Below are 14448 nucleotides of genomic sequence, written 5' to 3'. Positions count from 1 at the left end.
ATCATCGAACAAACAATCGGCGTCCTGAAGCAACGGTTCCGCTGCCTGGATCGTTCCGGCGGAGCCCTGCAGTATTCTCCGGAGCGAGTCTCCCATTTCGTGGTCGTTTGCTGCATGCTGCACAACCTGGCTATCCGCAGGACTCAGGCACTGCCACCACAGATTGGAGCACCACCTCAGGAGGAGGAGCAGGAGGAGGAGGACCAGCACAGGAGGGAGGCACAAGGTCCAAGGGCCGCCCGTCGGCGGCTTATTGAACGTAGGTTCTAGGCCCCCTCTCAGGGAATGGCTTGTGCCAATGAAAGAAGATGAATGGAGCCGCTCCGCAAGCCCTCAGCCGGTCAAGGCAACAAAGACTTCAAAGTTCAAACATGGACAATCTGATTAAAGAAAATTGTTTATTTCACAAACTCTGTGCCCTTCCCGCATGGCAAACAACAACAGAAAACCCCCCCAAAAAACAGTCAGACAAATAACTGGCTCCCACAACCTGGAGAGGATGATCAAAACAGTGAAACAAAAATGACCGTGATCCTCGGCCTTCATAAAAAACAAACATAACATTTTCGGCCTTCATAAAAACCAAACACAACATCCTCGGCCTTCATAACAAACAAACACAACTGCCCACACATTCTACTTTTTGCCCCGCGAAGGCGATGCCTTGCGCATCTTTGTGTGGCCCCTGGCCGCCCTGCTGCTCCTCCTCAATGTGAGCCCAGTGGCTGCAGCAAGGCTGGGGGAAGGCTCCTGAGGGGCACATGGCGTGACAGCAGATGCCCTTGGGGATCGGCCTGCACGAGCTCTGGCCCTCGAGGGGCCGGCTGGTGACTGCTGCAGCTGTGGCTGGGCGGCATCAGTCTGTCCAGCAGATCGTGGCAGCTGCACTGGTGGGGTGGCAGTGGCGGCTGCAGGAATGGGGGCAAGCTGGCTGATCGCAGGCGCTCGCTGGTCGCCTGATACAGTGGCACTCGCCCGGGCCAGCACTGCAGCATGCGCAGCAATCTGCTGAAGGACAGACCGCTGTACTGCTGCAGAGCGGCGGGTGCCCTGGCGATGCCTGCCTGACGCAGCGAGTGTGGCAGCAGTTAGTGCCCGTGTTGCCCTGGTCTGTGACCGCATGAGACCAGGCAGTGGCTGGACGGCACGACTGAGCATTTGGATACTAGCTGCCTGTGCTGCCCCGAATTCCTGCAGACTCCTGGCCTGTGCTGCCCCGAATTCCTGGACACTCTTAGCCAGTGATTCTATGGAGTCAGGCATCCGTGCCACTACCACCATGAGCTCAGTGTGCCTACGCTCAGAGTCGATGGCCATCTCCTCCAGGAGGCGCACCTCCTCTGCGCTGACCGTCGCAGGACTGGAGGCCGCACTCACCCTCTGGGGAGAAGGCCGCCGAGCTTCCCCACCCCTCCCGCGTTGCTGCAGGCCGCTGGGCCCCGGAACTTGACTCTCCTCCGACCCTTCCCCCAGGCTCCCCTCCAGGGAAGCCGTGTCCCCTACATCGCCATGGGCTGGCGCGGCTGAGAGTGCCACTGATGGGCCGGCTTCCTCTTCCTCCTCCTCCTCTTCTGAGGGGCTGACACTGGCAGCTTGAGGGACCTCCTCCTCACCTGGCGAGTCACCATCTGAAAGCAGGATTGCACAAGAGTAGCTTTAGAGTGAGGACAGGGCATCAGAGAGGGAGGCATGAGTGGTGCCATTCACCGCATTGGTCGGACAGTGGCAAAGGATGTTGATCTGATGCGCAAGTGGAACGAGAGAGGTCCAAAAGGTGATGTCCTTACCATTGGTGCCCAGAACAGGGTCGGCATCTCCAGTGGCAACGGGGCCAATCACCCGGACTCCCATAATGCGCTCCACGCGCTGGTCGAGGTCGGTGAGCTCTTGGAGCTGAGGTCGGCCTCCCCCGGTCGCAATCTGGCTACGCTAGTTGTTAGCCAGCTTGGCCTGCAAGAGAAAGGACGGCCTCTAAGTACGGTGTGTAGCCCTGATCTTGTCTGCACTGCCTCCCATGGTCGAATAGCTTGGACAGTGTGTAAAGTGCAGAATGTGCAATTGATGTTCATGCCAGTCCCATAGCTGCTGGATGAGGGCTGGCCATTAGGGCTTTCAGGTCCCTTTGTCCATAATGTGAGGTGCACATGCAAGGATGAGGAGGACACTGGAAAGGGTACTCACGCTGACAATCCGAGTGAGGTCGTTGAACTTCTTCCTGCATTGTACAGGATTCCTGGCAACCACGCTGTTGGATGTCACCCTGTTGGAGACATCCCTCCAGGCTTTGCGGTAGATGCTGGCCAGCGGCTTCTTGCCACTGTCAGGAAACAAAACATGGCGTCTTTGCTCCACTGAGCTAACCAGCAGCCTCAGGTCACCTTCGCTGAAGCGCTGCGCTCTCTCCCGGGTCTTCTGCATCGTCCTGGGTGGTAAAGAGTTGCAGCAGCAGTGCTCAGGCCTAGGTGGAGGGCTGCAGTGTCCAGGGCGTTGCAGGCAAACAAATCGACCCTTCCCCCTTTAAGAGCTGGCCGGGGCCAGCGTGTCTGCTGTCAATCAAAAAATCACCGCACCTGCGCTGCGCCCGGCCTCGGCGGTATCACTCAGCACTGCCGGCTTAGCGCCTAAAGATAGTCGTGCATCGCCAGTTTTAGCGCAGCAGCAACCTCTTAGGGCGATGCTACTGAATATCAGCGAAGTGGCCTCGACTTTGCGCCGGGCGCAAACTTCAGCGGCCGCCCGACTTTACCGCCCCAAAAGTGGCTACACTGAATTTCTGGGCCAAACTCTTTAAACTTAAACTTAAAACTAGTTATATCAACAAAACTTAAAATACACCTTAAAAGCACGCTATATTCACACATAGCTACAATACAAATGCCGCCCGTCTCCGGACGGCCAGGCTAATCTCTGGCACAGTCACAGATTGCTGCTGGCTGCAGCGAAGCTGGACTGCCTCCCGTCTCTGGTCCCTCGCACCTTATGGCTGTTGATTGGGGACCTCTGCTCTTTGGCTTCTCCCTGGTTCGGGAGACCGCCTTACTCTACTGTAAAATGGGTGACCATCTTTTCTCTGGCTTGCGGACCCGCTGAGACCTTCTGAGGGGCATCTCTGTGGGGGAAACTTTGGCTGGCGGACCCTGAGCCAGGGTCGCAGCCCTAGCTGGCTGGGAGCCTTCTCCCCCATGTCCAAAACCCGTTACCAGCTCCCCTGCAAGAGGAATTGCTATCCCTGCCCCCCCCCCGCAGGGTCCCACATCATGGGGGGAACCATTCTAGAGGCTGGCTGGGAAGCTGGTCCCTTTAAACAGATGTCTGCGCCTGCGCGAATCTCCTCCCCTGAGTCCCTCGGCAGAGGCTGTGAAACCTCTGTATTCAAGCAAGCAGGTGCGCCTGCGCAAACCTCCTGAAAAAGAGCCGGTGTGGTCCCGCCGGCAACTGCGCCTGCGCAAACTTCCTCTTCGGAGTCCCACGGCAGAGGCTGCTAAGCCTCTGGCTTCAAACAGGTGATCACGCCTGCGCGGGAAAACTTAGAAAGAGCCACTGGGGTCCCGCAGGCAACTGCGCCTGCGTGTTCGGTTACTTTAAAAAGGGTTGGGTGAACCGCTGTGTCTTCCAAGCAGGCCTGTGCGCCTGCGTGTAAAAACTGAGCAGCAGGGATCTTTAAGTAGCCGACTGCACCTGCGCGCTCGGCCTCAAACTGAGCAAGAGCCGCTGGGGGTTCCGGGTTCGCGACTGCGCCTGCGCGAACCCGGTGTTGAGAAACCTCTCCTCTCAGGCGTGCGGCTGCGCCTGCGCAAACCTCCTGTGGGCAAAACTCTCCCCTCGGGCGCGCGACCGCGCCTGCGCGGGAAAACTGAAAAGGATCCGCTGGGGGTACGGGCTGGGGAACTGTGCCTGCGCGAGCAGTTTCAGTGGATGGAGTGGCAGCAGCCTGCAGATTTCTGATCCCAGGCTGCTGTTTCTCTGTTCCTAAGCCACCTAACCATTTCAAATTCAAACTTTTGCCAAAACTAGGGTCCCACTGGGGTAGGGAAGTGTCCCAATTTGAGGGCTGGACAACTTTTCCCTTGGAACAAGCCATAGTGCCTGTTTGTACCTTCAGTGAACTCGAACCTGTCTGGTGGGCAAACTCATGTTCTCTTACCCGGGTGGCTTTAAATGGGGGATTTTGGAGCTGCCTTTGGTCTGGGGCCAAAACTATCCCCTTTGTGCCTCCCTTGTCCCGGATTTCTGCTACTGGACCTGCTCTACAGGGGTCCCAGAACTCTCCTTCCCTGTTCCCCTGCTTAAACAGCTTACTCTGCCCAGGAATGGCTCCTCCCCCCACACAAGCCACAGCACTTGCCTGTGAACTTGAGCCTACTGTGGGCTGAGGATTCCTATTCTCAGGCTCACTCCCAGCTGCCTGGTTGTGGTTGACTTTAAACCCCTTTCTTTCCAGTCCTTGTGGGGAGGCAGAGGTGGGTGAGGGGGCTGCAGCACCACTGATGGTTGCCCCCTTTCCCTGATTGGCCCTCATGAGAGATTTTAACGTCTCCAGGACAGACTCAATTGTATCTGTCTCTGCCTTCTGAGTTGGGGCTGTGGGGTTCCTGGCTGTATCATCTCTCCCAGGCTTTTTACAATCCCTGCGCCAGTGGCCCTCCTCCCCGCACTTGTAACAAGTGACCTTGTTCTGGGAGGGATGGCTCCCCTCCTGGCGCCACTCTTTCTGATATGGAGCCCCAGGTTTATCTAACTCCCTATCCAGCACCGTTCTGGGTGCTGCCTGTGGGATGGTTCTACTTGGGCTGCCAGTAAAATCCAGCTGACCTGCCTTCGGGCTGATCATGCAAATCATCCCCCTTGCTTTTAAAGCCATGTTAAGGCTTTCTATCTCTGCCCTACAGGGGCCATGATCTGCTTCACTAAACCTTTGGGCGCAGGCCAGGTTATAGGCTGCCTTTACTTCCCTAAACCCTTCCTCCTGCTTTTTTACTTCTGAGATGAGGTGGGCATTCTCTTCCCGCAGTCTCATCTCACATTCCCTGGTCTCAGTGACATCCTGCACCAGGCACTCTATAAATGCCTGGCATTTCTCAAACTGGGACTCCTGATTCTTGGCCTCTTTAAACTCCTTCTGCTCCGCCGTCTCACCCTTCTCAATCCAGCCACCTATACCATGATAGGTCAGCCTACACACTGCTGCTAACATCCGCAGGGCTACCCACATACTGAAAACGAGAGAAACAAGAGCTGGCTTTCTCCAGATCCAGACCACTTATTAAATCAAAAATGGCCTGCAGTCCTGCCGCGGTCACCATTTTGTAAGGGGGGGCTTCTATTAACTGGTTTAAGGTAATTCACCTGGTCTGCAGCCTTTGCCTGCACTCTGACCAATTCCAAATAAACCAATTTTAAAACAGCGGTTTTGAATCATTACCCCACCTTCCAGTTCTGACGGCAGGACTTATAATTAATGATATTAAAACGGACACGTGGTTTGGATGAGAGAAAAATCAAGTTTTATTAACTACAAGAAACTATAATCAAATATCAAACTATACCACACGAACACAGTAATTAAAGTAAAATTGCTTAAATGGGGAAATGCAGACGGTAAAAACGAGGGGTAAGTGACTACAATGTTGATTAAACAATCTTAGCAATATCCCCTTAATTACCATCCCCCAAACTCCTTACTAGGTTGCTTTGCTGAGGATTCAGAAACTCTGCTCACATGTGGTCCAGCGAAGTGAGAGAGAGAGAGAGAGAGAGAGAGAGGGGCTCACCTGTGGTCCCAGGAAGTAAAAAGAGAGCGATAGCTTCTCAGGAGCTATCATATATACCTGGTGAGGCCCCCTGCTGTTTGCCTGACTGGAAAATTTGCACCCAAAAAGTTCCAATTCACAAGAGAAAAGCTGTGATTGGCTAACTCAAAGTGGTTGGACTGGGTTAGTGTGTCTGCACTGTGGGGCTGAAATGATCCCACCCACATCCGGAGTTTACCTGGGCTGAAACAAAAGGGAATACTACTGCTCTATTGTCCAGAATGAGTGATTTAAACCCATTCAGTTCTTAAACGGTTGCAGATCCAAAGTCCATTTCAGGGTTTCAGTCTCTCATTGTCTGTGAGGGAGCTCTGAATGGCTGTGTAAACAGAAGCAGTTTCAAATCGATTGTCCTGCGGTCAGTTCTCAAGTGGGCAATTGCTTAAGTCAATAAACAACTTCAAGTGCTGAGAGGGAACCTCCCTTTGATTGGCAGGTCTGACTCAGCCACTGCTAGATCCTCCCACTTTATACACAGACATCCTTGCTGCGAGCTGCTTGTCCTTTTGCCATGCTTTCTCTGGCCATTTTAAAACCTTTTATGATTGCCCAACCTCCAGGGAATGATTTTATTAATAAAGTACTGTCTTAAGGTGTGTGAATATTTTCCACAGAGCTCCTCGACTCCCGTGTTGTCCACGTTCTTTCCATCTCAGAGCAGTCTTTTGGGGTTCTCGGCACACTTTAAAACACTGCAGACCAGTCACATCACCCAATTCTTCGTCCACGATGTGGACCAATATTTTCAACCTTCAGGGAAATAGGGGAAATTTTACAACCCCTACATTAGCACTCTGAGGATGAAAAATGTGTCGGGGCAGCAGCTCTTAAAGGGTTGCAGCTTACCCACATTACAACAGTGACTCCGCTTCAAAAGTACTTCATTGGCTGTAAAGCGCTTTGAGACGTCCGGTGGTCGTGAAAGGCGCTATATAAATGCAAGTCTTTCTTTCTTAAAGTGGAAATCGTGGCGGTGGCAGAATTGCTCACAATGGCACAGTGGAAATATATGGACCAAAATGCTTCCTTTGATGCCAAAGAGTTGAGAGTCTTGCTGCAAGGAAGTGATAAAGGGAGGGTGGCCATATTTGAGGTCCTGTACAAAGCTGACTCCAACTCTTCAGTAAAAGCACAGGAGCAAACTGTATGGAAGGAGGTTGCTGATTGAACTGAGGGAGCCATCCAAGTCCCTTGTGCCTGATAGCAAATGAGAAAGAGACATGCTGGCAGCAGGAGAAAGGTGAAGGTAAATGTGTTCCTCACTTTTATATGCATTTTTTGTGGGGTCTATTAAGCAAAAGCCTAAGTTGGGAACTGCAACACCTTTCATGAGGTACCATTTCAAGCATTGTGCAGTCATTGCCCTCTTTTATATATGCTTTCATAGTGCCAAAGCTTGGTGGCAGACTTTTTCAGGTGGACATATCAGGCAAGGAACAACAAATGAATATGCAGCCTTCAGGCCTGAGTCTGATGTTAGGCAATTTCTCAATGAAGTCAGCAGCCATAGGTTTTTTTTTATTCATTCATGGGATGTGGGCGTCTTTTATTGCCCATCCCTATTTGCCCTTAAGAAGGTGGTGGTGAGCCACCTTCTTGAATTGCTGCAGTCCGCGTGGTGAAGGTACTCCCACAGTGCTGTTAGGGAGGGAGTTCCAGGATTTTGACCCAGCGACGATGAAGGATCGGCGATATAATTCCAAGTTAGGATGATGTGTGACTTGGAGGAGAACTTGGAGGTGATGGTGTTCCCATGCGCCTGCTGCCCTTGACCTTCTAGGTGGTAGAGGTCGCAAGTTTGGGAGGTGCTATTGAAGAGATCTTGGCGAGTTGCTGCAGTGCATCTTGTACATGGTACAAACTGCAGCCGTGGTGTGCCTGTGGTGGAGGGAGTGAATGTTTAATGTGGTGGATAGAAAACATAGAAAAATAGGAGCAGGAGTAGGCCATTCGGCCCTGCGAGCCTGCTCCACCATTCATTATGATCATGGCTGATTCTCTATCTCAGTACCATATTCCCGCTCTCTCCCCATACCCCTTGATGCCTTTTGTGTCAAGAAATCTATTTACCTCCTTCTTAAATATATTCCGTGACCTGGCCTCCACAGCCTTCTGTGGTAGAGAATTCCACAAGTTCACCACCCTCTGAGCGAAGAAATTTCTCCTCATCTCAGTCCTAAATGTCCTACCCCGTATCCTGAGACTATGATTTCAGATCCCACTTCTGACACCAATGTAAGATTAGGATCACAGGCTCACACAGATTACCCAATAGGGCTTTAGAAGTTGTAAGGCTTTTATTAAAGAGCTACAGTTTTAAAGCATAATCAGATATTACATATCACGTGTGTGCGACCGGTCCCTCCGGTCATCCCAACCAGAACCTTATAACTCCTAACTCTGTGATCCCACTTCTGACACCAATGTAAGATTAGGATCACAGGCTAGGTGGCCTAACATGCGTGATCGTTGCTTAGACTGTGTATAGTGTTTTTTTCTCTCTGAAAGAAGGGAGCAGTAAAGAGCTTGTTGAAAGGTAAAACCAGAAATACAATGGCGTTGGCATATCACCGGGAACAGTTGATAGATAGCCTGAAGGTGGTACAGCATAAAGTGCAGGAGAGAGAGGGAGAGATAAAGAAGGAAAAAGATATAATTTGCAGGCTAACTTATCTGAAAACTCAGCAAAGGAAGGGAAAAAACAAGGATTTGGTAAGCCAGGCAAAGCTGCTGAGTCACCGATTTTAAAAGGGGAAAAAAAGATAAACTTAAAGTTTTACCGACATAGAAGTTATTAACATCTGTGCCGAGACAAATAAAACACAAGATTGCTGAGTGAAAGGAACCTTAAAAAAATGCTAGAATTTCAGTTTGTATGAAAATGTGTGTTAAAGTGTGAATGTTTTCCTGACTATGAATGTTTAAGAAGTTACAGCATTTCTTTTGTCTGAAAAGTCTGTCTTTAAAAGAAAGATTCTGTTATGTGTGTTTTAGCTCCACCCACTTCTCTGTGTTAAAAGCGTTTAAATCTTTTATCTTGTCTTGGATTTTGGAAGTTTTAAGAATGTGTGAATAAGATTGTGCCCCAAGAATTAAAAAAAAAACTTTGAACTACAATTTAAATTAAGCTGGTGTGTAAAAACTGAGAAGAACAACAAAAAGTTTGTTTAACAAAGGATTAAGTTTCAGTCTAAGATTTAACCTTGGAGTCGTGGTTGCTATGGTGAAATCTTCTAAAGCAGTTTGATTTGATTTGTTTAAATGTGAAAAACTAATTTTTCTCCAGTTATATTCAATGTTTTTACAGTATTTTGGAAAGACATCTGAAGAAAGGACAATAAGAAATATGACGTAATTTACTGTTTTCTGCAAGAATGTGCTATTTTGTTTTGTTTTATCTGTTCTGTTCGTGTTTAGTTAAAGTGTGAAAACACAACTGTCTTTTTCAAACGGGAAAGTTTTTTTTTAATTTACGTGAAGTAACGTAATTGTGTGCGCCTGATAATGTTTTGCTCCACCTTCTTAAAATCCTGCAAAGGAGTTAACTCTTCCCACTGACAGCTGTTTAAGTTCACCAAGCAACAACTTTAGTATGAAATTTAAAGATATTGGACATTATTAAATTTAAGTTTCTTAATTTTAAGTTAATATTTCACCACAGTGACAGAAAGAAAATTATGATTTGATAAATTAACCCCTTGGGCTCTAAGCAGAGTCACAATGGATTATCTTCTTTCTTTTGTTATATGGAAGTTACCTTGTAAACTAATTACAGCACTTCTGTCTCTAATGTTAAAACACTGTGTAAGCCACCTAGCCTGTGATCCTAATCTTACACCCTTGTTCTAGACCCCCTAGCCAGGGGAATCATCCTCCCTGTATCCAGTGTGTCTAGCCCTGTCAGAATTTTATACGTTTCAATGAGATCCCCTCTCATTCTTCTAAACAGTGAATACAGGCCTAGTCGACCCAATCTCTCCTCATATGACTGTCCTGCCATCCCAGGAATCAGTCTGGTGAACCTTCGCTGCACTTCCTCTATGGCAAGTATATCCTTTCTTAGGTAAGACGACCAAAACTGTACACAGTACTCCAGGTGTGGTCTCACCAAGGCCCTGTATAACTGTAGTAAGACATCCTTGCTCCTGAACTCAAATCCTCTTGCAATGAAGGCCAACATACCATTTGCCTTCCTAACTGCTTGCTGCACCTGCATGTTAGCTTTCAGTGACTGGTGTACAAGTACACCCAGGTCCCTTTGTACATCAACATTTCCCAATCTATCACCATTTAAATAATACTCTGCCTTTCTGTTTTTCCTACCAAAGTGGATAACTTCACATTTATCCACGTTATACTGCATCTGCCATGTATTGCCCACTCACTCAACTTGTCTAAATCGTCTTGAAGCCTCTTTGCATCCTCCTCACAACTCACAATCCCACCTAGTTTTGTGTCATTAGCAAACTTGGAGACATTATATTTGGTTCCCTCATCCAAATCATTGATATATATTGTGAACTGCTGAGGCGTCAATCAAGTGGGCTGTTTTGTCCTGGATGGTATTGAGCTTCTTGAGAGTTGTTGGAGCTGCACTCATCCAGGCAAATGGAGAATAGTCCATTACACTCCTGACTTGTGCCTTGTAGCTGGTAGAGGAGCTTTGGAGAGTCAGGTGGTGAGATATTTCTCGCAGAATACCCAGCTTCTGATCTGCTCTTGTAGCCATTGTATTTATGTGGCTGGTCCAGTTAAGTTTCTGGTCAATGGTGACCCCCAGAATGTTGATGGTGGGGGATTTGACAATAGTAATGCCATTGAATGTCAAGGGGGTATGGTTAGATTTTCTTTTGTTGGAGATAGTCATTGCCTGGCACTTGTGTGGCATGAATGTTACCTGCCACTTATCAGCCCAAGCCTAAATGTTGTCCAGGTCTTGCTGAATGCAGGCATGGACTGCTTCATTATCTGAGGTGTTCCAAATAAAACTGAACACTGTGTAATCATCAGCGAACATCCCCACTTCTGACTTTATGATGGAGGGAAGGTCATTGATGAAGCAGCTGAAGATGGTAGGGCCTAGGACACTGCCCTGAGGAACCCCTGCAGTGATGTCCTGAGGCTGAGATGATTGGCCTCCAACAACCACAACCATCTTGCTTTGTGCTAGATATGACTCCAGTCTGTGGAGAGCTTTCCCCCTGATTCCCATTGACTTCAATTTTATTAGGGCTCCTGGATGCCACACTTGGTCAAATGCTGCCTTCATGTCAAGAGCAGTCACTCTCACCTCACCTCTGGAATTCAGGTCTTTTGTCCATGTTTGGACCAAGACTGAAATGAGGTCTGGAAGTGAGTGGTCCTGGCGGAACCCAAACTGCGCATTAATGATCAGGTTATTGGTAAGTAAGTGCCACTTGGTTCGCAAAATTCTACAGATTCCCCCAAACCAAGAAGAGAGGAGATTTTTGGATTGTTTAAAAGAATATTGGGCTAAAGGGGAGCATAAAATCAAAACCCCAGGATTTTGGTCATTTTAAAAAGGCATGTCCAGGCCTGTGGAAGGCTGCGACAAAGGAGTTGGGATGGGCCCCTGTAAAACAAACAGTTTGAGTATTGGCATAGGCCAGATTCTCTGGGAATGTTCTGGAATGTCTCAGGCATTCATACATAATGACAATAGGCCTACGGAAGGACAGTTCCCACCAAAGATACAGAGCCATCAAGAATATGCCACTGATCAACAAAAGGGACCCTGACCCCAGCAGGAGAAGACAAAAACTCACTAATCGGAGAAAAGTTTAAACAGCCATTAAACACTAATTTAAGTTTCGATGAACCATCCCGAAACTAGTTTACACCAACTTAAGTCAATTAAAAGTAGATGGGACCAGCCCAGAATTCATTAAAGAATTTAAAAACCAATCAATGTTAACGAGCCTGCCCAAAATTTAACAATGGGCCAGAGAAGATTTGGCGGGCAGATAAGCAGAGCCTCAAACGGTATAATTGAGGCCCGCTTTTACACAGAAACAGTCAGAGAGTCATTCAGACAGTCAGTGAATTGAAGCAACAAGTCATTTGCACAGTCAGTGAATTTGAAGGTGCAGTTCATACAGCCAGAGGCACAGCTCATTCGAAAGACACCAGCCTCGGGACAATCAATCGGCGGAAGGACAACAGAAGGAGAACGGAAAGGAATCACGGCAACCAAGGGCCCCAAGAAACAAACAACCAATGATATTACCAACAACCAGGTAATACTGGACCACCACCACCAACAAGAAACTAACTTGGAAGAAACCGAAGATCTGCAAGTTTTTCCACTCTACAAACTATTCCTGCGTTTGGTGAGCATTATCCCTGATCCTTTAGAGTCCAACTTAGTTAGTGTAGTGGGATTGGGAGGGGTGAAGTATTTTGTCCATTGCTATTCTCCCTCGTATATTCCGAAGTGTTCCCCCTTTTAGAGTGATAAGATTATTGTGTTGTGTATATTTTCTTGTCTCAAATAAAAACCAAAGTTCTTGTATCAAATTCAGTTGTTTGCTGCAATTTCATACAACCCCCAAATAAGTCCAGGTCTAGAACCAAGGGAGTGGGAGCGATTCGAACCACTCAGGAGTCAGAGGCAAAGCTGACCACACACACCACCCCTTACACTTGATAGCACTGCCGATGACACCTTCCATCACTTTGCAGATGATTGAGAATAGACTGATGGGGCAGTAATTGGCTGGATTGGATTTGTCCTGCTTTTTGTGGACAGGACATACCTGGGCAATTTTCCTCATTGTCAGGTAGATGCCAGTGTTGTAGCTGTACTGGAACAGCTTGGCTAGAGGCATGGCTGGTTCTGGAGCACAAGTCTTCAGCACTACAGCCGGGATGTTGTCAGGGTCCATAGCCTTTGCTGCACACAGTTTGTTCAGCCATTTCTTGCTATCACATGTTCTGGGTAGATTTGGCTGATGACTGACTTCTGTGATGTTGGGGTCCTCATAGCAACATAGAAACATAGAAGATAGGAGCAGGAGTAGGCCATTCGGCCCTTCGAGCCTGCTCCGCCATTCAATGAGATCATGGCTGATCATCCAAACTCAGTAACCTGTCCCTGCCTTCTCCCCATATCCCTTGATCCCTTTAGCCTTAAGAAATATATCTAACTCCTTCTTGAATATATTTAATGAGTTGGCCTCAACTGCCTTGTGTGGTAGAGAATGCCACAGGTTCACCACTCTCTGGGTGAAGAAATTCCTCCTCATCTCTGTCCTAAATGGCTTACCCCTTATCATTAGACTGCGACCCCTGGTTCTGGACTCCCCCGCCATCAGGAACATCCTTCCTGCATCTAGTCTGTCTAGTCCTGTTAGAATTTTGTAAGTTTCAATGCGATCCCCTCTCACTCTTCTAAACTCCAGCGAGTATAAGCCCAATCGACCCAATCTCTCCTCATACATCATTCCTGCCATCCCAGGTATCAGTCTGGTGAATCTTCGCAGATACCCCTCCATGGCAAGAACATCCTTCCTCAGATAAGGCGACCAAAAGTGCACACAATACTCAAGATGTGGTCTCACCAAGGCCCTGTACAACTGCAGCAAGACATCCTTGTTCCTGTACTCGAACCCTCTCGCTACAAAGGCCAACATACCATTTGCCTTCTTAACCGCCTGCTGCACCTGCATGCTTACCTTCAGCGACTGGTGCACAAGGACACCCAGGTCTCGTTGCACTTCCCCTTTTCCAACCTATTGCCATTCAGATAATAATCTGCCTTCCTGTTTTTGCCACCAAAGTGGATAACCTTGCATTTATCCACATTATACTGCATCTGCCATGCATCTGCCTAATCACCCAACCTGTCCAAATCATACTAGTTTCTCGGCATCCTCCTCACAGCACACACGCCCACCCAGCTTTGTGTCGTCTGCAAATTTGGAGATATTACATCTAGTTCCCTCGTCTAGATCATTAATATATATTGTGAATAGCTGGGGCCCTAGGACCGATTCCTGCGGTACCCCACTAGTCAATGCTTGCCACTCGGAAAAAGACCCATTTATTCCAACTCTTTGCTTCCTGCCTGCCAATCAGTTCTCTATCCAAGTGAGTACCTTGCCCCCAATCCCATGTGCCTTAACGTTACACGCTAATCTCTTATGCGGGACCTTATCGAAAGCCTTCTGAAAATCCAAATACACCACACCCACTGGTTCTCCCTTATCTATTCTACCAGTTACATCCTCAAAAAATTCCAGTAGATTAGTCAAGCACGATTTACCTTTTGTAAATCCATGTTGACTTTGTCCGATCTTGTCACTGTTTTCCAAGTGCTCTGCTATTACATCTTTTATAACGGACTCTAGCATTTTCCCCACTACCGATGTCAGGCTTACCAATCTATAATTCCCCGTTTTCTCTCTACCACCTTTTTTGAATAGTGGGGTAACATTAGCTACCCTCCAATCCATGGGAACTGTTCCAGAATGTATAGAATGTTGGAAGATGACCAGCAATGCATCTACTATTTCTAGGGCCACTTCCTTAAGTACCCTAGGATGTAGATTATCAGGCCCTGGGGAATTATCGGCCTTCAATCCCGTCAATTTCCCTAACACCATTTCCCTACAAATAC

The sequence above is a fragment of the Somniosus microcephalus genome, chromosome 1 (genome assembly GCF_052327205.1).
Source record: "Somniosus microcephalus isolate GS21.2 chromosome 1, FLI_Smic_1.0, whole genome shotgun sequence".
Taxonomy (NCBI): Eukaryota; Metazoa; Chordata; class Chondrichthyes; order Squaliformes; family Somniosidae; genus Somniosus; species Somniosus microcephalus.
This window is presented reverse-complemented; position numbering follows the sequence as displayed.